The 26,489-nt window shown below is 39.4% G+C and overlaps 1 long non-coding RNA gene and 2 pseudogenes across 1 annotated transcript; 1 reads left to right on the forward strand and 2 right to left on the reverse strand.

The window, feature by feature from the left end:
• Positions 1 to 964: 964 nt before the first annotated feature.
• On the forward strand, positions 965 to 9,943 carry LOC126609245 (probable splicing factor 3A subunit 1; annotated as a pseudogene).
• Positions 9,944 to 13,508: 3,565 nt separating this feature from the next.
• Positions 13,509 to 14,915, reverse strand: LOC126609246 (glucose-6-phosphate isomerase 1, chloroplastic-like; annotated as a pseudogene).
• Positions 14,916 to 17,610: 2,695 nt separating this feature from the next.
• Positions 17,611 to 26,000, reverse strand: LOC126608187 (uncharacterized). The gene is made up of 2 exons (XR_007617769.1): positions 25,469 to 26,000; positions 17,611 to 17,697 (listed from the first exon to the last, which is right to left on the reverse strand). It is a non-coding gene; the product is annotated as an uncharacterized LOC126608187 (long non-coding RNA).
• Between the last annotated feature and the right edge of the window lie 489 nt (positions 26,001 to 26,489).

The following is a 26,489-nucleotide window of genomic DNA, read 5'->3' on the forward strand; positions in this document are numbered from 1 at the left end:
CGAAATTTTGGTTTGGGATCGGTCTTGAAATTAAAGACTTGTTTGGGTGTAGGAGAAAAATATCGTTCGTAAACTATTATTTCAATTATTGGAATTGTATGAGGATTTAAATGATTAAAATAGGGAAATGTATGCTAAAATCTACCTATAACGGTGTTTAATTGTCAGAAAACGAAAATTATGACAAAATTTTCTTTTGTAATTTTCAAGTTGTTAAAAAAATACATGTAGACGGGTGAAAAAAAGGGAAAATGGGTAAAAAAATGACAAACGGGTTCAAAAACGGGTAAATGGTTATGGTTAAATGGGTACACGGTTATGGGTATGGTTAACCGTTTATAAATGGTTATAGGTATGAGTATAACCGTTTATGCAATTACCCAATGGATAAACGGTTATGTGGGTATGAATATAAACGGTTATGGATAATTAACCGCGGTTACTTGCCCGCCATAACCGTTGCCCATCTCTACTTAGAGCAGGTGCAATCATCGGGTTAGAACCCTAAGGTACACACACTCTCTCTCTCTGCCTTAAACCCTAATATTTTGCGTACTCCCAAAAGTTCGAAGATCTCGTTTGTCGCCCACATCGGCAGGGTAGGCGGGACTAATCTCTTAACTAGGCTTTGCTACAAAATTTTATGTATGTTTTGCTTAATAATGCAATTCTTTTTTATTTTATTTTTTGGTGCTTGAATCCTATCATGGTTTGTGTTCCCATTGTTTTGGGGTCCATCTTTAAAAGTTTTTCTAGTCGACATTAATTCGGGTTTTCTGTATTTAGTAGTAAAACAACTCGGTACTTACTAAAGTGGTCATGCGTATTTATAAATGCTTGGACAATTCGCATGAGTTTTCCTGAAATTTGTAATGTGCAGGTTGTAGTTAGCACAAGGCTGTTTTGATGCCTGTTAATTAGTTGATTCATACTTAAGTGTTCTGTTTTTCTTTCTCAACGGAAAATGATAGGGTCCATTTTGCCCTTACCAGCTCCTCCTTCTGATGGAGACCTAGGGCCTCTTCCGGAATCCCAAGTGACTGAAGTCAATCAGGATGAGAAGCAATTGGACGAGGAGTTGAGCAAAGCCAACTCTACATTTGTTGCGACGCATACCAGGGCTATTGGTATCATACATCCTCCTCCAGACATTAGAAATATTGTTGACAAAACTGCCCAATTCGTGGCAAAGAATGGACTGGAATTTGAGAAAAGGATTATGGCTAATAATATCGGAAATGCAAAGTTCAATTTCTTGATTTCGACCGATCCCTACCATGCATACTATCAACATCGGTTGTCTGAATTCCGTGCCCAGAATCAGTCTTCTGGACAGCGACCGTATACACAGCCTGTGGATTTTGCTTCACCTGAGTCTGCTCCACCAACTCCAGCTGTCGATGGTGAAATAAGAGCCCCAAAGCCTGATCCCTCTGCCCAGTTTAAACCAGTCCGCAAAGTGCTCAAACCACCACAAGCTGAGAAGTATACGGTTCGTCTTCCTGAAGGTATTACTGGGGAATGAACAACCACTAGTTCCATTTTTTGAAGCCTATGCATAGTATGTTCACGTTTTTCACTTCTCTGGCTGATGCGTATTCTAAGGTGTTGATGCCTCCAGAGAATTTGCCAGATAAGCTTAAGAAAAGTGTTGCAAACATGACAACTGTGCTCGAAAGGTGTGTCCATCGACTAGAGTGGGAGCGTTCATAAGAGCAAGCAAGACAGAAGGCTGAAGATGAGATTGAGCAGGAAAGGATACAAATGGCTATGATTGATTGGCATGATTTTGTTGTGGTTAAAATGATAGACTTCGCAGATGATGAGGATGAGGATTTACCTCCTCTGATGACCCTTGAAGAGGTTATAAGGAGAAGCAAGGTTGCAGATATGGAAGAAGACGTTGAGCCTGGTAAGCAGGTGGAAATGGAAATGAATGAAGAAGAGATGCAACTTGTTGAAGAGGGCTTGAGGACATCCAGACTTGAAAAGAATGATGATGAAAAGAAGAATGAGAACATGGTGACAGAGGACCCCGAACTACCAATGAGAATTGTGAAGAATTGGAAGAGACCCGAGGACAGGATCCCTGCCGAAAGAGACCCAACAAAGTATGTTATTTCCACAATCACTGGAGAGCTTATCCCTATTAACGAGATGTCTGAACACATGAAGATTTCTCTCATTGATCCAAAATACAAAGAGCAAAAGGAAATGATGTTTGCTAAGATTCGGGAGACTACTCTTGCTCAAGATGATGAAATCTCAAGAAACATTGTGGGCCTTGCACGAACCCGTCCTGATATTTTTGGTACCATAGAGGAAGAAGTTTCTAATGCAGTCAAGGCTGAGATTGAGAAAAAGAAAGATGAGCAACCAAAGCAGGTCATTTGGGATGGTCACACTGGAAGTATTGGCCACACAACAAATCAAGCAATGTCGCAGAATATCAATGGAGAGGACCAAAATGATGGTTTCAACAATGATGCTAGGAACCTTCCTGGTCCTGAAGCTCTTCCTCCAAAACCTGGTGTGCCTTCAATTCGTCCTCTTCCTCCACCACCTGGTCTTGCCTTGAATCTACCTCGTCCTCCAAACACAGTCCAGTATTTTACTTCAACTAGCGATGGTCTCCCTGCTCCTCCACCAAGGCCCTCAGTTGTCCAATATCAATGAATTCGACCTCCTGGACCTCCAATGCCCATGAGTTCTGGATAGTAGTCCTCTATGCTCAATTGACCACCTCCTATGCCTTCATCCATGTCTATCAATGCACCAGGTATTTCTGTACCACCTCCACCTGGTTCTCAGTTTACACCAATGCAAGTTTCCCGACCTTATATGCCTCTTCTCGTTCCTCCACCTACAATGCAAATGATGCCACCCCCACCTTTGCCTTAGGGAATGCCTCCACCACTCCTTGAAGGAGCTTCTCCACCGCTTCCAGAAGAACTTGATCCAAAACGGCAGAAGCTTGACGATTCTATGCTTATTTCAGAAGATCAGTTTCCGGCACAACATCCGGTATGGATTTTTTCGATATCCTTGTCTTTCTACCATAAATTCTTTAGTAAGTACAATGCTATTGTATAATGGATTGTTAGTAGCCTGACATAAACTATTCTTTTATATTCTTTTTATCTTTCTGGTTACAGGGACCTGTTCGCATCACAGTATCTGTGCCCAATGTGGATGAAGGTAATCTAAAAGGACAACTTTTGGAGATCACGGTGCAGTCTTTGTCAGAAACTGTTCGGTGTTTGAAAGAGAAAATTTCTGGGGAGATCCAGCTTCCAGCAAACAAACAGAAGTTGAGTGGAAAACCTAGTTTTCTTAAGGATAACATGTCACTTGCATTTTACAATGTTGGAGCAGGAGAAACACTTACTCTTTCATTAAGGGAGCGTGGTGGAAGAAAGAGACGAACATATTATGTGACCTGGGTGATTAAGGTTCTTGTTGGAATTTTCTTGTTACCATGAGAATGTGCAAGTTATCATGTGGGGCACTTTTATTCTACTTTCTTTGATGTTATATAGGAGATTATATGCTGGTCATGTGTTGATAGGATGATTTTGTTTGACATATTATTGTTGTCTTTAAAGTTTAAACTGATTGCTAATGTCGTTTCTACTACAGATTTGGTGCCTTGGTGAGTGTCTCTCAAGGACAATGGGAAGTCGATCAACTTCTTTTCCTTGACCAGACCAAGTTATTTAATAAAATATCTAATTACTGCTCCTTTTTGCAATTCAGTTTTCTCCTCGGAAAATATGTGCTCATTGTCTTATTATGGCTTCGAGTCTTTGATATCTTTAGAAGCATGCTTGGTGTTGGAAGACCTTTGTTTATCTTGAGTTATTTTCAGTGTTTACCTTTTCAATTATTTTGATGAAAGATTTTGCTGTTGGTGAATGTTGGTATTTCGGGTCTTGTTATCATTTTGTTGGGTTAAACTATATTGTGCATTTAACAAAGGGCGCATAAGCTTTTGTTATTTTACGTTTGTGCTATCATTGAACAACCAATAGCAAACAGCTGCTGGTAGAGTTGGTGTTATCTGATGATGGTTATTAAACTAAAGGATAGAGGCTTAGAGGTACGTGTTAGGCATAAATGGGTCTCTGTAACAAGTCAAAAACATCTAAGCCAGGAAAGATGCGTTTTTGTCTTTACCATTTTCATGTAGAATTCCTTGTCCTGTTTCCGTCTTCGATGGACATCCTTATACAATCCATTTCTTTTTGCAGCATGGACTGGAACCACCGGGTTTGATTACAGTACCATGTTAAAGGAATGAGCAGGAATATTTTTTTAATTTTTTTTATTTGTTTCTTCTGGTGCTTTGTTTTTTGTTGCTACTTTATTCTAGTGACGACACAATTAAGTAAAATCTCAACCGTTCAGATTGCTCAACGTCAAATTTGACTCTTGCATGGTTGTCTTGCGATGATAGCGTAATGTATGGATTTCCATGATATACACAACCCCCTCCATGTGATCTCCAACATTCAAATGTGCCTCAATTGTTGTAGAGATGGTCGCATATGTTGCCAGCGGTTAGGGTTGAGTTTCCGGTCCAATTACTCTGCCCAGCTTTCCGATAAGGTTTTCAATTTTCAACTTAATCACACTAGCATGTAATGTACATTCATTAGATGAGGTTCCTAGGAGCAAGAATCTCTTGTACAAATCGTTCTCTCATAGCGCCTAGTATAAATTTAATTGGAGTGTAACTGCACAACGTATGAGAATGTGATAATCCCTACTTGTTATGTTGTTAGTGTGGAATGCAGATGCAAAATGGTATCATGGTGAGTGAATTTGACCACCGGCGGATTTGGTTTTATTTTGGCAACGAAGAGATGATTACAAGTTTATTACAAATGTACAACTTGCTATAAAAAGGAAGAGCATGTGTAAATTACAACAACTGAGATACAAACTTATCACGTTTGAATCACCTCTTTGATAAGGGAAATGATTTATACTATATGGCACCTATTGCATGTGATGCTGTACTCATATCATTTAAACAATTTTCTTAATAGAGATAGGGTTTACCAATACAAGTAGGTTGCGCCTCTATTAGAAAGGTGGTGTGCAGAATATGATTAGAGTAGCATTTTTGTATGGTATAAGAGGATGATCACAATCAAAAGGAAGAAAGTTTATAATCGATCTTAAGAAGATGCAACTGGTAGATAGGCCTTTGTTTTCATCTCATTACTTTATGGATTCAAACTCTCTCACTTTCTTTTAATGTAGATCTATAAAGCATGAATACAGGAGTTCAATAGAGATTCGGCAATGTAAAAATTCTCAATGACTCCTGATTTGGGAGCGGCATGGATTCACTAATTAAATAAATATTAAAAATATATTACATTTAACTAGTGAATAAGCCATCTGTTGGGGGACTTTTAGGTCGAGGTGGACTTGGTCTTTGAGAATGTCCTCTTGTCTCCCTTGGTGCGGGTTCACAACAAGTCCTGAGATATCTTGAAAGAGATAGCTTGTCTTAGGAAACGGTAACATCAACGGCTCAGAGATAGCATGAAAGATCAAGATAATGACTTGCTCAAGTGAAGCGTGGTGTCGAAGCTAGAAGATTATTAGTAGTTTACATGAAAGAGAAGGTTCACATGGTTGCATGGCATTCTTAGCTACATGATTTAGGCTTTCCTAGGGTGATAGTAAAGCTACTAATGGTTGACAAGTTTGATGGAAGGTTGTAGGAATTACTAAGGTTGCATGGAACGTGATGCTTGAGGCTTGGAATATACTTCTGGACTAAATGGAACTTTATGGGCTTTTTCCTGGGTGGTTCATTCACCATGTTTTCTCTATCTCTCCCTCTGTGTTTTTCCCTTGAATCCCTCTAATGGCTTCTCCCCCTCCTCATGTAAGTGAAAGGTTCCTCTCTAGGCTTCAAGGGAACATCCCTTTGTGGCTTGGTTTTCCCTTCCTTTCTCCATATCTCTCATACTATTCTCATTTTGATGTAAACTAGCTGCACTGTTGAGACCTGCAGATCGCTTCTTCTTGAGATGCAGCTTCCCCAAGGCAGCCTTCCACAAGCGCTAATTCTGGTAGCGCGCCTTGCGACTTTTGTGTGTTGGCTATTTGTGCAAGCTGGGAAGGGAAAGTCATCATTAAATGCTTGACTTGTTAGGCTTAACATGCATTTAATTCAAGAATCAAGTTTTATCCTGACTAAGGGAGTTGGCCTACCAGGGAAAGGGATAAACTAGGCTAGTTCTTTCTCAATGTTGCCCATGTAAAATGCAAAGAGTATGGGCTTAGATCTTTGAGCTGCCAAGCAGCTTATCCACACCATAATCCACTTGGCAAGCTCCGAATATGCGACTTGGGCTTAACATGAATTGTGGCTAAAGAAGCATGGCGTGATGAATAGGCTTGAGCATGGAGTGAATATCTGGCTTAATCACCGTGGCATGACATGTTTGTAAATATATTCCTTGTTGATCTTGTGCCTTGGCATGTGCATGGGCTTGAATGTAGGCTTTGCATGATAATTAGGCCTTGAGACTTGGTTGGATTGGTGTGTGACCTTTTTGGGCCTCAACATTAGCCCCCTTGATTATTTGGGTTATGAGATACTTTGAGTGGGCTAAATAATCAACCCCAGGCCCAAGGGATTTCTTTCCCTCATTTTTTGGAACGTGGGCTTCCTGATGGGACCCTTCTTCTTCCTGCGTGGTAGCTGATCACTTCCTACCATTATGCTCCTTTGCTTCTCGGCATATCCAATCATATAGAAAAATTCTGGGTATTCTCCCGCCTTCACTTGGTAACCTTTACAAACTGCTCTTCTCCCGAGGACAAGTATTTAATTTGTCCTTACTCTTCCTATCCTCCTTTAATTCTCTTTCCTTCTTCAAATTTTTCATAACTACTTTTCTCTCTAAAGTCTTCTCAGCGTTTTGTGTTGGGTTGTGTTCTCCCATTCATACTTCTTCAAGTTCTGCGACAAGGCTTTGTTCAGGTAAAGAAATTCTTCCTTTAACCACTTTTTGAATTTTTCTTCTCATTTTTGTCTTTTGTGTTTGCCATGGTGATGAAATTAAGCATGCATCATTCTTTCTTGATTATGTGTTCTAAAGATTTTAGGGTTTCAGCACGGACGTGCAAGGGGTTTCCTTCGGGAAATCGAACTCCAATCCTTAGGTAGCCTTGCAGCTTCAAAATTATGTGTGTTTGCCCTCTGCGATTTCTCTCTTGCTTTCCACATATATGTTATGCAATTGTCGTTTAGCTAAGCCTTTTTGCATGTTGGTGTGCACTTGAGTGGGATCGATTGATTAATTGCATTGATCTGCTTGGCATGTTAGCTTGACTGGATATAACCTGTGTTTTGCTTGGGTACACGTAAGGCACACTTTCCCTAGCTAGATCTTTTAAAACTTTGATAGCATGGCATGTGTAAGGAAAGATGCATGTGCTTTGCATGATAGCATGTAGGGAAAATAGTCCCATATTAAAGTCATAGACTTTTGCATGAAAAGCTTTGAAGTTTATGCATATACCCTTTTGCTTTCCTGGGGCGCTTTCGCTTGCTTTCCCAAGATGCGCTTGCTTGTTTTTCGGGGTGCATTCCTTATGCACTGGCTTGTAATGTCTATAGCTTGACGTTTTCTTTCTATAGGTGCATAATGGCCGTAGAATCACTAAAGTGTCTTACTGTCGTTGATGGTTCCATCATTACCGATGACCCTCTTCAACGAGGCAGGCCGCTGCCTCCTCTTGGTCCTCAGAGCAAGACCTTCAAGGATGAAGAGCCCTTCTTAGATTCAGTGTCTCTTATTGATCCCAGACATATTTCTCGATGTTGCATCGAAAACAGGATGTTTACCGCCGTGCCGATCCACTTTGAGTTTTCCCGTTGCGAGGCTACTGGCTGGGCGAATTGGGTAAAGACCGAGCTCAACTTTAAGAACCAATGTGTGACCTTAACAAGGCCAAGTTTTTGGACACTGTGTTCATGACCAAGAAGCAGGTTGTTCGCCTCGAGCCCGAGTTTTTTCGCCACATGGTTAAGAGGTGGAGTACAGAGACCCACACCTTTATTTATGCTTGGGGAGAATTCACCCCCACTTTGGATTGTGGGTAACGTGGATCCCTTCCGTTACTTCATTCCTTCGGCAGACATTGACATTTTTGATGTTTTGAAGAAATGTGCTCTTACTTCTCCAAGCAAGGTTTTTCGCTTCAAGGAATGGATCAAACACTTTTGGCAGAATAAACAAGAGTCGAACTGCAAGTTCAAAGCCATGTTGTGCTTATGGCTAGATTGCTTCATCTTCTGTGATAACAAGGATACCTTTAGTCGCTAAGTGATTTATTGGGCCATGGTAATCGCACGTGGCCAAGTGGTTTCGCTGGCTTCGTTGTTCCTCGGGCTCCTCTACCATGAATTGGACCAACTTCACACCTTGGAAGAGCAGTCGCGGGTAGTGCCCCATTGAAAATTTTTGTATGTGCTACCTTTCTTCAAAATTTTTATCAATGGTTTGAAGATAACTCTTTACCCCTCTGGCGCAATGAAAAGCCGTTACATTATTGACTTCGCCTTTTATTTACCTAAGAAGCAGGACTTCCTGGAGCTTTTGGATGATGTGAACAGTTTTATTTTTCATTCATACATGTAGTCCTTAAAGGTTTTGCCTCTGTGATGTTCTTTTACTGATGTTGCATTTGAAGATGATTAAAGTGTGACATCAACTCCTCTCTCCGAGAATCTAGATTTTCCTTCGCTCATCGAAAAATCATTAGCTATGTTAGCTTCTTCAGTCCATTTCAAAGGGGATGATAGTGAGGAAATGAGTGTAATTTACTCTCATTTCCGAGTGTGACGGCAACTGGGTTTTGATTAAGGTATGCTAATATGTTTCCTTGTTGAAGCTAAGACCTCTTTCAACAATCTGTTTTAGAGTTCCGTGTATAGCCTCCGGCATGTTTTCGTCATTTCTAATGCATTACCAATCGAACCCGAGTAGGTGCCATCTTTAAAGGTTATGCTGCTTACTGGTTGAAATGTTTCTTTACCATTGCCAAGTTTTATGGTGACAAACAATCGTGGTTGTCTTCCAATGTTATCAACCATCCCCGACTAGTGCTAGAGCCTACATCGGCTGCTTCCGGTTTGAAGCGTCGGTACCCTACCGTAACTGAGGAAATCAATGCTTCCGGTGCTTCTTCTCGGAGTATGAAGAAGAGTAGGGCGTCTAGTGTTGACAACAGGAAGTCTACAAGTCGAGGGAAGAAGGTGACTTCAGGTATATTTTCTTAGCTTGACTTATCTTATTAACTTTCCTCTTGCATGCTTTTCCAAACTATTTCACATGTTATGCCTCAGATGACGCAGTGAAACACTTCAGGCCTCGGGTGGTGAAGGACAGTCTACCTAGCAACAAGCTTGACTCTTCCCATACTCTGAAGAAATTGAAGAGTGAAGATTTCACAGTGAAGCCAAAGACTGGTAATAGACCTTGTTCCCTTGTTTCTTGCTCATCTCACTTTGTGGTTACATGCTAATTATAACTTTGTTACATCTAAGGCTCTCACCAAGGAAGTAGCTCTTGCTGGCTCTGCTCGTAGGACTAAGAGTGCCTAAGCGTCTGCTTCTTTTGGCACTTCTAAGCCTCATGAGTTCCTCGATATCACTAAAGCAAGTGAGGAAAAGTGGAGCGCTGGGGAAGCTGACGACAATAAGGCAGTTGAAGGAGGCTTGGCCACTGATGAAAGTAGCAATACAAGTGTCGAGTCTGACCTTGGAAGCAGAGAACATCCTCAGGCTTCCTTAGGGAAGGACACAGAGGGTGAAGAGAATGGCAGTGAGCCAAGTGACAAGGATGATAGTAAAGCAACAGAGGATGTTGATCTTGACGAAGTTGATGGATTTTTGAATGATGATGTTTAGGCAGAAATGGAAGGTACAGAGGTACATTTCTTCGTTGATGCTTGCTCTTGCGTGAATTTGCTACTGTTTACCTTCTCTTTGAGTATTTGAATCTTGTTTAGACTTGCATGTGCATGTAGAAAGTAGCTAATTTCGCCTAGCATGTTTTCTTCGTGTTTTTTCTTGTGCATGTATAAGCATGTTGGTCTATTGGAATTCTATATCAGATAGCATCTGTAGGCTGTGCTAGTTTGTGCCTCTGCTTGTTGATTTGTTTCCTTACTTGTGCATATTTTCTCGTTTTCCCTTATAGGTGAATACTGATGTTGTAGGGGTCAGAGTAAATGTTTTAGGGGGCCAGAGTAGGTGTTGAAGCCCTCAGGAAGCTTAAGCATAATATCACTAATGAAACTAGGGTATTAAATTCGATTGAGGAACTGATCCCTTCGAGCGAAGCTTTCTCTTCTCGGGTTGACTTTATGAGAGTAAAGGTTCGCTCTAGACTAGCTGAGGCGTTGGGCAAGTTCTTTGAGCGTGCCGATGATGCAAATGTGAGCTTGATAGGTTTATTTTCCTTCATACGTGGAATGATTTTTGAGGAACTAGGGACCTTACTTTATGGCATGGAACATACTTCCACATTGGAAATCACAGAGCATAGGTTGCTATGTTAGCAAGACATGATTAACGATGTGGTAGCTTTGGGTGTGCCAGTGGGTTCCTTAGTCAAGAAATTGGGAGAGTTACGCGATACCATGTTTGGGCTTCGGCTTGAAAAGGAAAAAAGTGTCCTGTGTTAATTTGTTAAAGTTAGCAAATTGACGCGTGCTCTCGAATTGCAGCGTAAGGAATTAGAGGTTGAGAAGCTCAAGTTGAAGAAGTTAGTCTGTGGGAGCTCCATGGAAATAACAACTTGTCTTCAACTTGCGGCATATCAATTGCACGCTGATACCTCTAGCAGTTCCTTGGAAATCATATTGATCTCAATGATGTAGTTATTTTTAGTGGTAGTCTTACGAAATATTAGACTCACAACTAAATATATTAAATATTAAACACAAAATTTTTAACTAATCATATTATAATGTGGTCTATTTATTAGAACAAATTGAGCATGAAATCGTGAGTTCAAGGGTTCTGTCAGATATCACAAATCATGATGACCATACTTTTGTTAGAATGCGTACTCATATAGGACAATTAGCACATTCGAATAGGTCACAAATATCTGATGGGATGCTCTTAATTCCTCCCCACAATGGTGAGCTTAGTATATAATTCTATCTATAGATAGATATATTATTAGTTATGTTGATGCACAAAACCGGAGGGATCTTGGAACAACGTAAATCTGACCGTGAATCTGCAAGAAAGTAAAGAGCACAAGATGTATCGTGGTTCACCCCAATGTTTGGGCTACGTCCACATTGATGTTGATATTGTTTCACTTTGAATGGTGAATATACAAAAAGGCTAGAGGCAATGTGCTCTCTAGCCTATTTTATGTGCGCTATCTTCCCATGGCCTAAAACTTGGCCTCCACTAATGAAGAGAGTGGGGAGTCCTTTTATAGAATAAGGGCTTTTCACTTATTAGATATTTGCCCCTTCATTTATTACATAATTACATTTGAGTCCCCCGAGTATCTATACGAGGTCTAAATACGGAGACCCTAAATATGGTATAAACAGTAGTTCCCTAAGTCTTTAGTTAAGAGAGTCTTTTAGCTGGAGACTTGAAATTCAGTCCATGTGTGGGCCAAAGTAACTAGATGTCGTTTAGAACTGATACTCGATATGAGGCGGTGCTCAATGTGAAATGATGCTCAACTAGAAGTATCACATGTTACGAGGCTGCTCGGCTTGTGGCTTATGTTGCGTTGGTTGGCTCGGCTTGTGACGTTGAAGGTGATGGAGTCCCTTTTATAGAATAAGGGCTCGCTCCTCAATACATAAATGATGGGCTAGAGTCGATGCTCGCGGCGAGTTGGTTGCTCAGCAGGCGGCGATGCTCTTTAATGATAGTGAGGGGGTCCCTTTTATAGAATAAGGGCTCGCTCCTCAATACATAAGTGATGGGTTAGGAGTGATGCTCGCGGCGTGGCGGTTGCTCAGCAGGCGGTGATGCTCTCTAATAATGGTGAGGGAGTCCCTTTTATAAAATAAGGACTCGCTCCTCAATACATAAATGATGGGTTAGGAGTGATGCTCGCGGTGAAGCAGTTGCTCAGCAGGCGGCAATGCTCTCTAATGATGGTGAGGGAGTCCCTTTTATAAAATAAGGGTTCGCTCCTTAATACATAAGTGATGGGCTAAGAGTCTTTCTCTAATGAAGGTGAGGGAGTCCCTTTTATAAAATAAGGGTTTGCTCCTCAATATATAAGTGATGGGCTAAGTCCCCCATGTATTTTTCATAAGGCCCAGTTGCGGAAGCCCGATATATGGTACATAGTGTAGTCCTCAAAGTCTTCAGTCAATAGAGTTTGTTGGCTGGAGACTTCAAATTGAATCCATGTATGGGCCGAATTGGCGGTTGTTCGAATGTGGTCTTTGTATACTCTCCACTGAAGCTTTGTAGGTGAAGCTTTTGTAAATGAAGCTTTTGAAGCTGGAGCTCTGTAAATAAAGCTTTCAAAGCTGTTTAACATGAGTGATGCTCATGAATGTTTATGTTGATTGACATGAGTGATGCTCATGGATGTTGACATGAGTGATGCTCATGAATGTTGACATGAGTGATGCTCATGAATGTTTATGTATGATTGACATGAGTGATGCTCATGTATAATTTTGAAGTACTGAACGTACTTTTGATCACCTAATTGGAGATAATAGCGGTAGGCTGCCGAATAATTTTGGAGTATTGGACGTACTTTTGATCACCTGGTTGGTGATAATAGCGTCAGGCTACCAAATAATTTTAGAGTACTGGACGTACTTTTAATCACCTGGTTGGTGTTATTTTGGGCTTATAGGTCTTCGCCTTCCACATAACATTCTAGCCCATTATATTGGGCTTATCCTTTTTTTTTTTTTTGGCGTGTTGCCTTCTTTCTTTATTTATGATTACCCTCTGGTGGGTTTATACAAATGTTTGCAAAAGATAAGAAAAGTAAATCATATCATTCAAAAAAGCTGCTGCAGAAGGTGGGTATAGCAGATGGTTGGATAATGGGATAACATGTGCAGCTGGCAGTTGCGGGGGCAGGACCTGCTCGATGGGTCACACCCATAATTCCCTTATCCATCACCACCACAATTATGTCTGCTTTTTTTTTATCTTCTTTTGCTTTCTGCTTTTGCTTTTCCCATTCCATTTCCTGCAACTTTCAAAACGTTAAGGTTGGCAGAGCCCATATGCACAATTGAAGGGAATTTAAGCTTTTGCTTTTGCTTTTGCTTTTTCTCGGTTTTTTCTGCTTTGCTTTTACTTTGTTCTCCCGTGGGTTTTTCAGTGGGATGGTGGATGACTGCTGTCCGGATCCGTAATCATGGTTTCCATGCTCATCGACAGTGGTAGGGGCCGGATCCGCAATCATGGCTTCCATGCTCACCGAAAGTGGCAGGGGCCTCTACAACAAGTTACATCACTGTGGAACAGCAAGCACTGCCCAACACTGTTTTGCAAAGTTCAGGCCGGCCTTACGGAAGGCCTTCTATACTTCCAGTAACCCATTTATAGTTTCAGGAGTACCTCCACTCTTTGAAATCACAATGATAAGTGTTGAAGCCAACTCGGGCCCAAGCTGTACAATCTGATGATCAATTCCTCCTGGATCAGTATTGTCAATAAATCTTATCCTATGATGCACGGATACTTCTGTTTGGTCCCGTATTCCGTATCCGATACTTGATCGGATACGATACTTGCCCGATACTCTCGGATACTCGTCCGACACATATCCTGGTTGATTGACACGAATTTGACATGATGGATATGCGTATCCTACATTTAGGATACACATATCCTGCTTTTAAGATACATTTACACTTTCAAAAAAAGATAATGAGGAAGAGAAAATTAATAGGAGACATCTATAATTGAAATTTGCTAAATAAAAAGAGCTTCCCTCTAATTAAAACCATGAATACGACTCTCACACTTCTTCTATTGTATAAAGAGGATTAGATTTCGAATTTTCCTTCTCTAACAACTCAAATGTACTTGAATTTGAATGATGAATTATGTTTTAAAATGTATATTTTTGTTGCTATATACATTTTTATTTGCCGTATCCATAGCGTATCATATCTTAATTTTTAGAGATTTTTCGTATCACCGTGTCGTGTCGTATCGTATCGCCGTATCCGTATCTGTATCCATGCTTCATAGATCTTATCTTAAGAGGAGGGTTATCAAGAGCTAATTCCTCAGCAATGAACTGTGGTCAAAGTGCTGAGCCTCTAATTCCAACTGATAGTACTTGAGTAAACCGACCTTTCGGCGAAGATGGCGGCTTAATCTTACCGCTGATGACGTCGTTCGAGAACTTCAGAAGTGCCTTGAGGGTGTTCTCAATCTACCATCTGAAGAAGGAGGTGGGGGCGAGCTTTGGGTTTCAGAGCCAGTAATGGTCGACCATGCGGCCTTCATCGGGATTAGCAATCGTGCCCTTCTCCAGCTCATCCATGGCCTTGAACACCACCTGGAACTGGGGCTCCATTTTGGAAACAAACTCGTCCGTGAACCCGACCTGACTCACATCCAGAAATAAACCGAGCTCCTTGTGCTGGTACAGCCAGTCAATGTACCTCCGCCACAGAGCATATGGGTCATTCACCAGCCTTTTCTTCTTACTCGGAAACCCATCGGTGGTCTTTGCTAACTCCGCCGAGACCTCCCGAGCCATCGACAGAGCAAAGCCACGATCGACCAATGTAAATCTGACACGGCCGGGAAATGCAACAGAAACAGGAACGGAATCCTTCTGCAGCGAACTCGCCGGTTTCAGGTGGCACGTGATCGTCGGAGAAGCAGAGTAAATGCCGGACATTAACACCGTTGGAATCGTCGACTGAGGAATTTTGAGGATTTGGGTGTTTCCACACCCAGTCACACCATGGATGTGTGCTCGGGAGTTGCAGTTGGGAAATACGTTCGGCTTTTATGAGGAGGAGAGAGAATGAAGGAAGGAATCTAACTCTCGCCCTTATTTTCTCTTCCGCCATCGCTTTTGATTTTGCTTTCTCTTTACCTGCACTACGCTACCCCTGCCTCTCTCTCCAGATAAATCTCGTCCGCCCATTTATCCCTCTCTCTCAGTTGAAAGTTGTTTGGTTTGTTGAGTTTGTTGAGGTGAAAGAGATCAGAAGCATGAGAGAGGCAGAGAGAGTTTTGGTTGTCAAAATAGCTGGGAAGCAAAGAGATTTATATGTATGAAGACAAACAGACAGATTACTCATAGGAGAGAGAGAGGAGATAGACAAATATGAGTATTGTGAAGCTCGTTTGTAGCTGTTGTCGTGACGGGGAGCTGGAGCGGAATGCATGGGTTTTGCAGTGACTCTGTAGGTTTTTGGTTCTTGGGTTTCTGCAGATTCACAGTGGAGTATGATATGAAAAAATGAAAAGAGAACCGACGTAATTTTTTGTGTCGTTTCCCACATACGGCGCCAAATGTTGATGCACAAAACCGGAGGGGTCTTGGAACAATTTAAATCCGACCGTGAATCTGCAAGAAATTAAAGAGCACAAGATGTATCGTGGTTCACCCCAATGTTTAGGCTGCGTCCACACTAATGTTGATATTTTTTCACTCTAAATGGTGAATATACAAGAAGGCTAGAGGTAATGTGCTCTCTAGCCTATTTTCTGTGTGCTCTCTTCCCATGGCCTAAAACTTGGCCCCCCCTAATGAGGAGAGTGAGGAGTCCTTTATAGAATAAGGGCTCCTCACTTATTACATATTTGCCCCTTCATTTTTTACATAATTACATTTGAGTCCCCCGAGTATTTATACGAGGTCTAAATACGGAGGCCTTAAATATGGTATAAACAAGTTACAAAGAAAATTCTTATACTGAGTGTTGGATATTCATGTAAAAATATCAGAAGAAGAACATGCTAATAGAACCAATCATCATGTGTGCCAAAGCAGAGGAAGAAGAAACCACAATTGTGCTAGAAATTACAATAAGAACCGGGGTATCTTAGGTTGCCAATTACCTACTCCAACCACATGTCCTTACTACTATGAATGATTGTTTACTCGAGAAACTTTGAATATGTGTTGCTTGAAAGGAAGAGTTGCTTTACCCCCAATATAGTCTCCACTAGAAATGGTTGCTCATTTCTCTAACCAAACAACTGAGGGTAGACACTTCAAGCAAAATATTTGAGCTTACAATCACGCATTTTCATTCACTTCAATGGGAGTACACGTGGATGAAAGAATAAATATTGGTGGTCATGAGATTTACACATTTCGTGCTCAAGGTGCATTATATCACAAGATTTGTGGATTTTTACCAAATGAAGGGAACATACCGTGATTTTTACAAGCTTATATATATGACATTGAGCATGAAGTTGAAAATCGAATGTGTGAAAGTGAAGTTTTAGATAGACGTGTGGTTGAAAAGATACAACAGATGTTGAACAACCATAATCCTTTTATTCATACATTGCGAAGCCTCGGACAACGCCAAGATTTGTCGAATTGCAAGTTGATCCTAAAAGAGCAACCAATAGATCGGCGTCAGTATAGTTTACCTTTAGCTTCACAAGTTGCGGCAATTATAATAGATGGAGATAATGCCACAATTGCAAATGGAAGGGATATCGTGGTGGAGACAATTAATGGACGACTTTCTCACATCCGAGACTATGTCAGATTTTATGATTTGTTACAAAATCCACTATTGCTACTGATATGATTTTTACTACTCATGTGAACGGGCTTAAATCTCCTATTTTACTTGCAAGAATCACAAGGTTGTTGTAGTATAAACGGATTTTGCAAGGTCATCTCCACAGGGATTATTAAATAATTCGAACTAATCAGATTCCATTTAATTATTGTAAAGTAGAAATTGAAGTGATTGATTTTAAAACCTAATTAAAATAAAAACGAAATTAATGAATTAAAATAAACAATCTGCAATATTAGAGCTAGAGAGAAAGAAAACAGTTTTGGGAGAATAAAATTAAGAAAGCACTAGGGTTCCACCATCACCTAGCAATCCTATGAATTTTTACCAATTACTTATGATCTACACATGCCACTTTGAAGGTTAGATTTTCCTAATTCATATTCTACTTGGAACCTCCAACATAGAACGTATATCTAACATGCAACCCGTCCGGACGTTCGGATCAAATCTAAACATGAAAGACTCATTATGCTTTATGAAAATCCTTTGAAAAACCATGCAATCCTTAAGACGTGATATTCATCCTAAGAGAAATTACAATTATTAATCACAAGAAGCCAACGTCAATTTCAGGGAACCTTCCGACCAAAATTGCATCAAATTACTTTTATAAAGATCCTAATGGTGATCAAGCATTAAGACAATTAGATAGTTTTTATCCCGGTGATTAACAATTCAAAATATGCATGCAATCAATCATAAGCAATTAAATAAAAATCACATATTCATGCTAAGGCTCAAGGCTTCGCCCTAGCAAAAGAAATTAGTTCCGCATATTCATAATTGAAATCATAGAAATATCTCTTAAGAAAAGGATTGAAAACACCTTCAAGTAGAAAATCTTCAAAACCCTAGCACTTCTCTCTGTCTCCAATATTGCATAAAATAAAGCGTACCCTAAAACTGTAGACGGCCAAGCAATATATTTGCTAAGCCACCACACAAACCCTAGCAAACTAAAATTAATAAAAACCCTAAATAAAAATAGTAAAATTCGTCTAAAATCTGAACAGCCACGTTTTGGCCCATAAGCTGCTCCAAAACTGGCCCAATATAGCTGGATTTAATGTTTGGAATATTCTGAACACTTTTCCAGAAGGCCACGAACCCATCCGAGGTCATCTTGGGCTCCAAAAACGTCATTTAAGCCCAAAAACGTCATTTTCCAGCACTGCGCGCTGCTTCTTTATTTCATCGCCAGAAAATAACCGCTTGGTGAAAAAATCCCAAATTTTGGTACGATCAAGCTAAGTGACTCACGAACGTTCTCCAACTGGAATTACTCCAAAATTCGTCCATTTGGTCCTGTTTTGCTCCAGAGGAAGTCGAAAGTCCTATATTGAAAATACAATTCAAAGTATCAAAATTCTTCCAATATATTAACCAAAATATACTAAGATTAGGGTAAAATATATAATATAAAATCTACTCATCAAATACCCCCAAACTTAGCTTTTTGCTTGTCCTCAAGCAAAACAAGACTCAAACAAAAATAAAAACTTAACAAACTAGACAACTAGCTAAAATTAACTGACAAAAATTTTCACCTTCAAAGTTGCAATCCATATCAAATTTTAAAAACTGGAACATTTTTGCAAAAGTTCCAACCAATCCCATCACAGAGTCTAAGCCATTTAGAATCAATTAGAAAAGAATTCACAAACTTCCTTTGGTGTAAAGTGAACCATCATAATTAAAGAGACTCGACTAAAACCCTTACCTCTCGTCCTTCTTTATTTCACACATACTAACTTTAAATATAACTATTTTTCTTTTTCTTTTCTCTTCAATTTTTTGTTTTTTTTCTCTGTTTTTTTTTATATAACAAATTTTTTTTTTTTTTTTTAGTAACAGTAGTGGTCGTGCAATGTCGGTTTACTTAAGCTTTCGATCCAACCCATGTAGCGAGCTTTAGGTCAATGACTCCCAAACCACTAGGGTTTTAGGGCACTAGGTGTAGAACACCCCTAAGGACTTATTAACCCGAGCTGAAAAGGCTACGAAACCAACTAACCACCCTGCCCCATGCCAAAACTCTACCGTTTGACGCGAGAATCACTGCTGATTAGGCAGGACTGACCCGGTTACTAGGCAAAACCTCGGGTGAGACAATTATTACTTTATTCACAATAATAACTGACTTTACTTAAAACAAAAATTAAAAATAAACTTAGACTAAAAACAAGTGTTTCAATCTCACTCCCCACAAACCATGTTGGTGTGATGTGCAAAGTTCAAAGTATAATTCATGAATTAGTGTCTAAGCAACGATAAATAGAAAAGACTCTAATGTGGGATTAACTTTCACCATGTCCATTTGTTCTAATGTTTAAAATAATCTATGGATCTTAACTTAACAAGAATGAAAATTTTTAAACGGACACAATAATAAAAAAAAACTAAAATTTACTTTCCCACCCCCAAACTTATTTCACACTTTGTCCTCAAGGTGTGGAAAATAAAAGAAAAATGACAAAAATGAAATAAACTTAAACTAACATATAAGAATTATAAAAGGGAAAATGAGGAACAAAACCAAAGAAAAAGAAAAAGACTACCTGGGCGTTGAAAAGGAAGTGCTGGTTGATAAATGAGTGGCCAAATAAAGGCCACGAACCCATGCATGGAGAACCGGCCCACAACCAAGGCCATGTGCACGGCACATGTGCACCAACTCCTAGCACCAACTTGTGAAAAGCATTGGATTCTCTTCTTGGAAATGTGAAAAGTGGCGTGCAGCATCAGGCTCAGTCATCAAACACAGAGCCCAAACGGCTCTCTTCCCTCTCTTCAAACCATGTCCTAGGGAACCTAAAAGAGGAGGATGCGCCCACTTGTCATGCATCGGAAAGAGAAGGTCCATAGGATTCCAAATCAAGGGTTAAGATCAACCCCTTTTGCCCATCTCTTTCTCTCTAGAAAATATGAAAATACTACTACTCTCTCCATTTTTTCAGCAAGTCCTTCTTTCTCCGCATTGCCTTAGGACCCCATTCCTCTGCTCTCTCTAAAATCATGGCTCTCAGAAACGCAAAATCCTTCGGTCTCTTAGAAATTCAGCCACCTTCTCTCTGTTTCACTCAGACCCCATATCTCTTTAAAATGAAAAATAGCCATCCTTCCCCCACATTCTTTCTCAACCCTCGCAGCCCCCATCCGTAACCATCCATAATCCAACAACAACACACCTCCGTGAGTACCCAGCCGTGGTGGAAAATCGGAACAACTGAAACCTAAAGGTAAAATCATCTTCCAATCTTTTGTTTTCATGTCTCAGATTTATTTGTTTTAGAGGAATAGAACTAAATCTAACACATGCATGTCGTTTTAGCTATGTGAGGACCCCCAATAATTTCGAATCCGAGACAACATCACCCTGAATCGCCGTCTCAACTCCACAAAATCATGTCTCCCAAGCCTCAAGACATCAGAAATTTGAGTACCATTTTGCACATGCCACGGTAATCACTCTTACCTAGCTCAAGATCCCTGTCTCTCAGCTTGCGAAAAATCTCTTAAAGTTATAGTTGCGTGATGCGTCTCTGGAGAAGCTTACAGGGATTTTTTTTTTCTGTAGTACGTGTCCGAGATGCACAAAGAGACAGAAGAGACAAAGTCGAAAAGCTTCCAAACTCACGGATCTGCAAATTGTGAGGTAGAAACCATAACCCTTTTGATTGATTGATTAAGATCTGATACTGGAATAATAACCACTACTGGGACTGAAAAATTTTCCCTCAACTCCAGCGTACAACCGAGAGACAACAACCGTGAGCTTCCGGTCTAGTGGTTCCTGAAGGCAGCATAAATGACAAATGTCTCGGCCTCTGCAAATAAGTAAGGTAACGATCTTGTATTCTGCTTCTGCTGGACTCAACATTTACATATTCAACTACATTTTATTTATGATGCCATACGAACTGAACACATATAATCACTTGAATAACTTGGATCTCTGAACTGGTAACAACTGCGAACTAAAACACATGGGCTCCCAGAAAGAAAATGAAGTACGCCCAAGATCTGATCTGAGAACATACCGGAGACCATATGAACAAGAACCGTTCGAGGACATAATGAAGAACCATCCCAGACTTGAATAATGACATACTATTCAACTTCAATGCATGAATAATAAATCAGGTGAAAAATAGTCTGATTGCGAACTAACGAATCTGGTTAGTTCTGTTTTGACATGTATAGGTGTTCGTTTGATGTCCTGCATGTACTCATATTTGTGCTCTTTGTGTAGGGGTATACGGATTAATGATAGAGCCAAGGAAACAGAAGGGTGGACAAATCTCGGCTTCAATAAACAAACAGCACAAGCTTCCAAGAGCCCAGATCGGTGAATCTGGGAGGTAAAATTTCATATCCTTGCAAGTGGAATTGTTGTACATCTGGTAATAATAGCTGTACTCAGTTCTGTGGTGTATGGATCTGTGATTTAATTGTGCTTCCTCCATGCATCGCAAAACTGAGCTGCAGAAATTAACTGCTCTAAATTCTGTTTATGTGCTGGATCTGCAACAATCACCCCCAAACTTGCATCTGTGAATGACTTGTTATGTTGACTGCTTTAAATTTTCAGCATAGTGTAGATGTGGTTGATGTGAACGTTAGACTTGCTGCTGGGTGCAGGATTCCAGCATAGGACGCGCTTTATTTTCCACGTTCGCCACCTGCAATTAACCAATATGCGTAAAAAAATTAAAATAAAATCAAATAAACTGGGTAAATAAAATCAATATGCAATCTTCCATTTTTTTTTTAATTTTTTTTTATTTTTTATTTTATTTTTTATGTATGTTGTTTTTATTTTTTATTTTTATATTAAAGAGAAAATCAAACGAAAATTAAAATTAGGAAAGAGTTTAGAAAAATTGGGTTGCCTCTCAATAAGCGTTTTATTTTAAGTCTGTAGCTAGACGTTGCGGAAGTCCGGTGGCTAGATCACTGGTGCCTTCAGAGTCAAAGACTCAAATACACCAAATTTCTCTATGCATGGTTTTAGTTGATGTTTGGTCATCTTCAATGAGAAATCTGTGCCCTTAGCCTTAATGTCCACATTACCATTCTGAAAAACTCTTGTAACCAGAAAAGGGCCTTTCCATCGAGATTCTTGTTTCCCTGGAAATGACTTGAAATCTGAACTTAATAACCACACTTTTTTACCAGGCTGTATTTTCTTAAAATTTGGGCTGCTTGCCAAATTTTCATGTTTTTTCATAGTGTCAATTGGCTGGTCTTCATGTATCACCCTTTGCTGCTGTGGTTTAGGACTTGTACAATCACGAGTTAAATTTGGGGGCTTTATGGACAGATGGTCAGTTGATGATCTGTTCATAAACTTGGCACTTGGTAAACCATCAAGTGCATCAACACGCATGCATTCTTGCTTGTCACCTGAATGTATGCTTGCTTCAAACAACTTGAAAACAACAGTTTGATCTTCAACCCGGAATGTTAATGTTCCTGCTTCAACGTCAATAAGAGTCCGGGCTGTTGCCAGAAATGGTTATTTTGGGCGTTGTCAAATCCTCATCCATGTCCAGCACCACAAAATCAGCCGGTAAATATAAATTGTCAACCTTCACAATAACATCTTCAATGACTCCTCTAGGGTAGGTAATTGAATGGTCAGCCAATTGAATAATACTGGAGGTTGGCTTCAGCTCACCTTCACCTAAACGTTTGAAAACAGAATGTGGCATTAAGTTTACACTAGCACCTAAATCAATTAAAGCACTACTAAAATCACAATTTCCAATGGTGCAAGAGATAGTAAAACTCCCTGGATCATTGTTCTTTGTAGGCAATTTATGAAGCAGAACAGCGCTGCACTGTTCTGTAAGAATTACTTTCTCAAAATCAACAAGCTTCTTTTTCTTTGTGCAAACATCCTTAAAAAACTTGGCATAAGACGGAATGTTCTTGATGGCATAAATCAACGGCAGATTAATTTGAACTTTAGCCAAAGTTTTCAAAAAATCTGTTAACTGTTGATCTTTAGCTTTAGGTCTCAACCTTTCTGGATAAGGCATAGGGGGCTCGTAAACACGTTCTGCAGTTTTTGTGGAAGCTTCTGCAGTATTTTCGGATCTGTATTGGGACTGCCCAGAATCTGCAAAAATTGCAGATTTAGTTTGGGGTAGTTCTGCTGCCTGTGAATTCCCAACAGAATTTTCATGTTTGTTGTTGTAACTTTTGCCGGACCGTAGAGTCCGTATAACATTGCATTCTTCTCGTCCTCTTGGATTTGGTACTGTTTGATTAGGAAATGTACCCGGAGCTCTTTCTGAAACCTGTAAAGCAATCTGCCCCATTTGTTTTTCTATGTTTTTCACTGCTGCATGTAGATTTTGAATTTCTTGGGTGGTAGTATTTGCCAATTTTTTCAATTGCAACCTCCCAAGCAGCCTTAGGTGCAGCAGGTTGCTGTACCTGCTGTTGAAATTGAGGCCTAGTGTGCTGTTCCTTATCCCACCTTAAATTAAGATGATCTTTCCAACCTGGGTTGTAGAAATTAGAATACGGGTCATATCGGGGACGCTGGAAATTGTTAAATGAATTAACCTGCTCCGCTGTAAACTCCGGATAAGCATCTTTATGTGGACAGCTCAAAAAATCATGATTTGTCAAGCTGCAAATGCTGCAGGCAGCTTGTAAAGGCTGCTGTACAGCAACCTGTGAACCTGAAATTCTTTGTAAAAACATGTCAAATTTTGCATCAAATCTTTCAAGCTTTTTCTCCATTTTTTCAATTTGTGCCGACACGTATGGTGAACCATTCGACATCTCAAAAACAGACCTAGATTGTGGCTGCTCAACTGCCCACTGCTGAGTATCTTCTGCCATTTTTTCAAATAACAAACAAGTTTCTTGTGCATTTTTGTCTTTGTACGTACCTTCGCTTGAAGCGTTGACGAGAGTTTTTGTAGTCATATTCAACCCTCTGAAAAATATGTGCATTTGATCAGTAGTGTTAATACCCAAATGTGGACATTTTCTAATCAACTCCTTTCGTTTGGTTTTTGGGCAAAAGATAAAATCTGAGTTCTCATGTCAAGAGTCTTAGAAGCCGGATAATACTTGTTTAGAAATTTTTCACTGAGTTGGGCCCAAGTTGTAATGCTTCCAGATGGGAGTGTGAGGAGCCATCTCCGTGTCTGATCTTTTAAAGTGTATGGAAACAACCGCAGCTTAATAGATTCGGCTGAAAATCCTCTCACCAAAATGTTTTTGCACCCCATTAAAAATTCTGCAATATGCATGTTAGGATCATTAGATGATAACCCAAGAAACGTAGGTAGAATAATCAACATGTGCTGTTTTATTTCAAATGCAGTCCCTTCCTCCACTGCCGGATATGTGATGTGGTATGGGCAGTCAGTGAATCACCCAGGGGCAGACCTGCCTCTGGAATTACAAACGCCATTTTTTCTTTGTTGTGCAGGTCAAAGACTGATTGCAGAAAAGTCTCCTGAGGACGAACCTGCTGCAAATTTTGCTCCCTGCGTTTCCTCCTTAAATGCTGCTCAAATTTTGGATCAAATGGAATTAATTTCTGCACTGTTGAGCGGGTGTTGACCATGCACAGATTTCTGAAATCTGCACTGTTGTACTGTTGTAATCTGTAAAAAGAAAATAAAACGAAAATTAAATTTTTTTTATATATTTTTTTATGTATTAACAGCAATAACTAATTGAAAATCTGATTTGTAGGGATTATTTTAAATAATCCCCAGCAACGGCGCTATTTTCTTGATAGGATTTTTACTACTCATGTGAACGGGCTTAAATCTCCTATTTTACTTGCAAGAATCACAAGGTTGTTGTAGTATAAACGGATTTTGCAAGGTCATCTCCACAGGGATTATTAAATAATTCGAACTAATCAGATTCCATTTAATTATTGTAAAGTAGAAATTGAAGTGATTGATTTTAAAACCTAATTAAAATAAAAACGAAATTAATGAATTAAAATAAATAATCTGCAATATTAGAGCTAGAGAGAAAGAAAACAGTTTTGGGAGAATAAAATTAAGAAAGCACTAGGGTTCCACCATCACCTAGCAATCCTATGAATTTTTACCAATTACTTATGATATACACATGCCACTTTGAAGGTTAGATTTTCCTAATTCATATTCTACTTGGAACCTCCAACATAGAACGTATATCTAACATGCAACCCGTCCGGACGTTCGGATCAAATCTAAACATGAAAGACTCATTATGCTTTATGAAAATCCTATGAAAAACCATGCAATCCTTAAGACGTGATATTCATCCTAAGAGAAATTACAATTATTAATAACAAGAAGCCAGCGTTAATTTCAGGGAACCTTCCGACCAAAATTGCATCAAATTACTTTTCTAAAGATCCTAATGGTGATCAGGCATTAAGACAATTAGATAGTTTTTATTCAGGTGATTAACAATTCAAAATATGCATGCAATCAATCATAAGCAATTAAATAAAAATCACATATTCATGCTAAGGCTCAAGGCTTCGCCCTAGCAAAAGAAATTAGTTCCGCATATTCATAATTGAAATCATAGAAATATCTCTTAAGAAAAGGATTGAAAACACCTTCAAGTAGAAAATCTTCAAAACCCTAGCACTTCTCTCTGTCTCCAATATTGCATAAAATAAAGCGTACCCTAAAACTGTAGACGGCCAAGCAATATATTTGCTAAGCCACCACACAAACCCTAGCAAACTAAAATTAATAAAAACCCTAAATAAAAATAGTAAAATTCGTCTAAAATCTGAACAGCCACGTTTTGGCCCATAAGCTGCTCCAAAACTGGCCCAATATAGCTGGATTTAATGTTTGGAATATTCTGAACACTTTTCCAGAAGGCCACGAACCCATCCGAGGTCATCTTGGGCTCCAAAAACGTCATTTAAGCCCAAAAACGTCATTTTCCAGCACTGCGCGCTGCTTCTTTATTTCATCGCCAGAAAATAACCGCTTGGTGAAAAAATCCCAAATTTTGGTACGATCAAGCTAAGTGACTCACGAACGTTCTCCAACTGGAATTACTCCAAAATTCGTCCATTTGGTCCTGTTTTGCTCCAGAGGAAGTCGAAAGTCCTATATTGAAAATACAATTCAAAGTATCAAAATTCTTCCAATATATTAACCAAAATATACTAAGATTAGGGTAAAATATATAATATAAAATCTACTCATCAGCTACCTTATGGTACATATGGTTGGGATGTTAATAGTCATGATGATGGTGAAGAGCAATAACAAGTTGCGACTATTATGCTTATATGTTATAGGTTTGTACCGATAACATAATTTACTTTCCAGTAGTATATATAGATGAATGATGATTCCCATATTAAAAGCAATATATGAAATTTGCTTTTGCAGATATGCCATAACAAATCATCACTTTTGCTTTGAGGTGGGCGTCTCTTGCAACAATATGTTGTACATAACTACATTAAAATTGAATCATAAAAACTTAGATGGTGGCGTTCTAATCAATCCACAATTAGAGCGGATCTCTACAAAGAACTTGAAGACTCTTTAAATGCAGGTCAACACAATGTAGGTATATATATCATTTAACTCATTGTTATTTAGGAATATAACTTTGTTCAAAGTGTGTACAATATATATAGCTACTAATTGAAAATAAAAAATTATCAGCTAGCATCGAGCGTAGAATTA

This window comes from Malus sylvestris, chromosome 16 (assembly GCF_916048215.2).
Source record: "Malus sylvestris chromosome 16, drMalSylv7.2, whole genome shotgun sequence".
Taxonomy (NCBI): domain Eukaryota; kingdom Viridiplantae; phylum Streptophyta; class Magnoliopsida; order Rosales; family Rosaceae; genus Malus; species Malus sylvestris.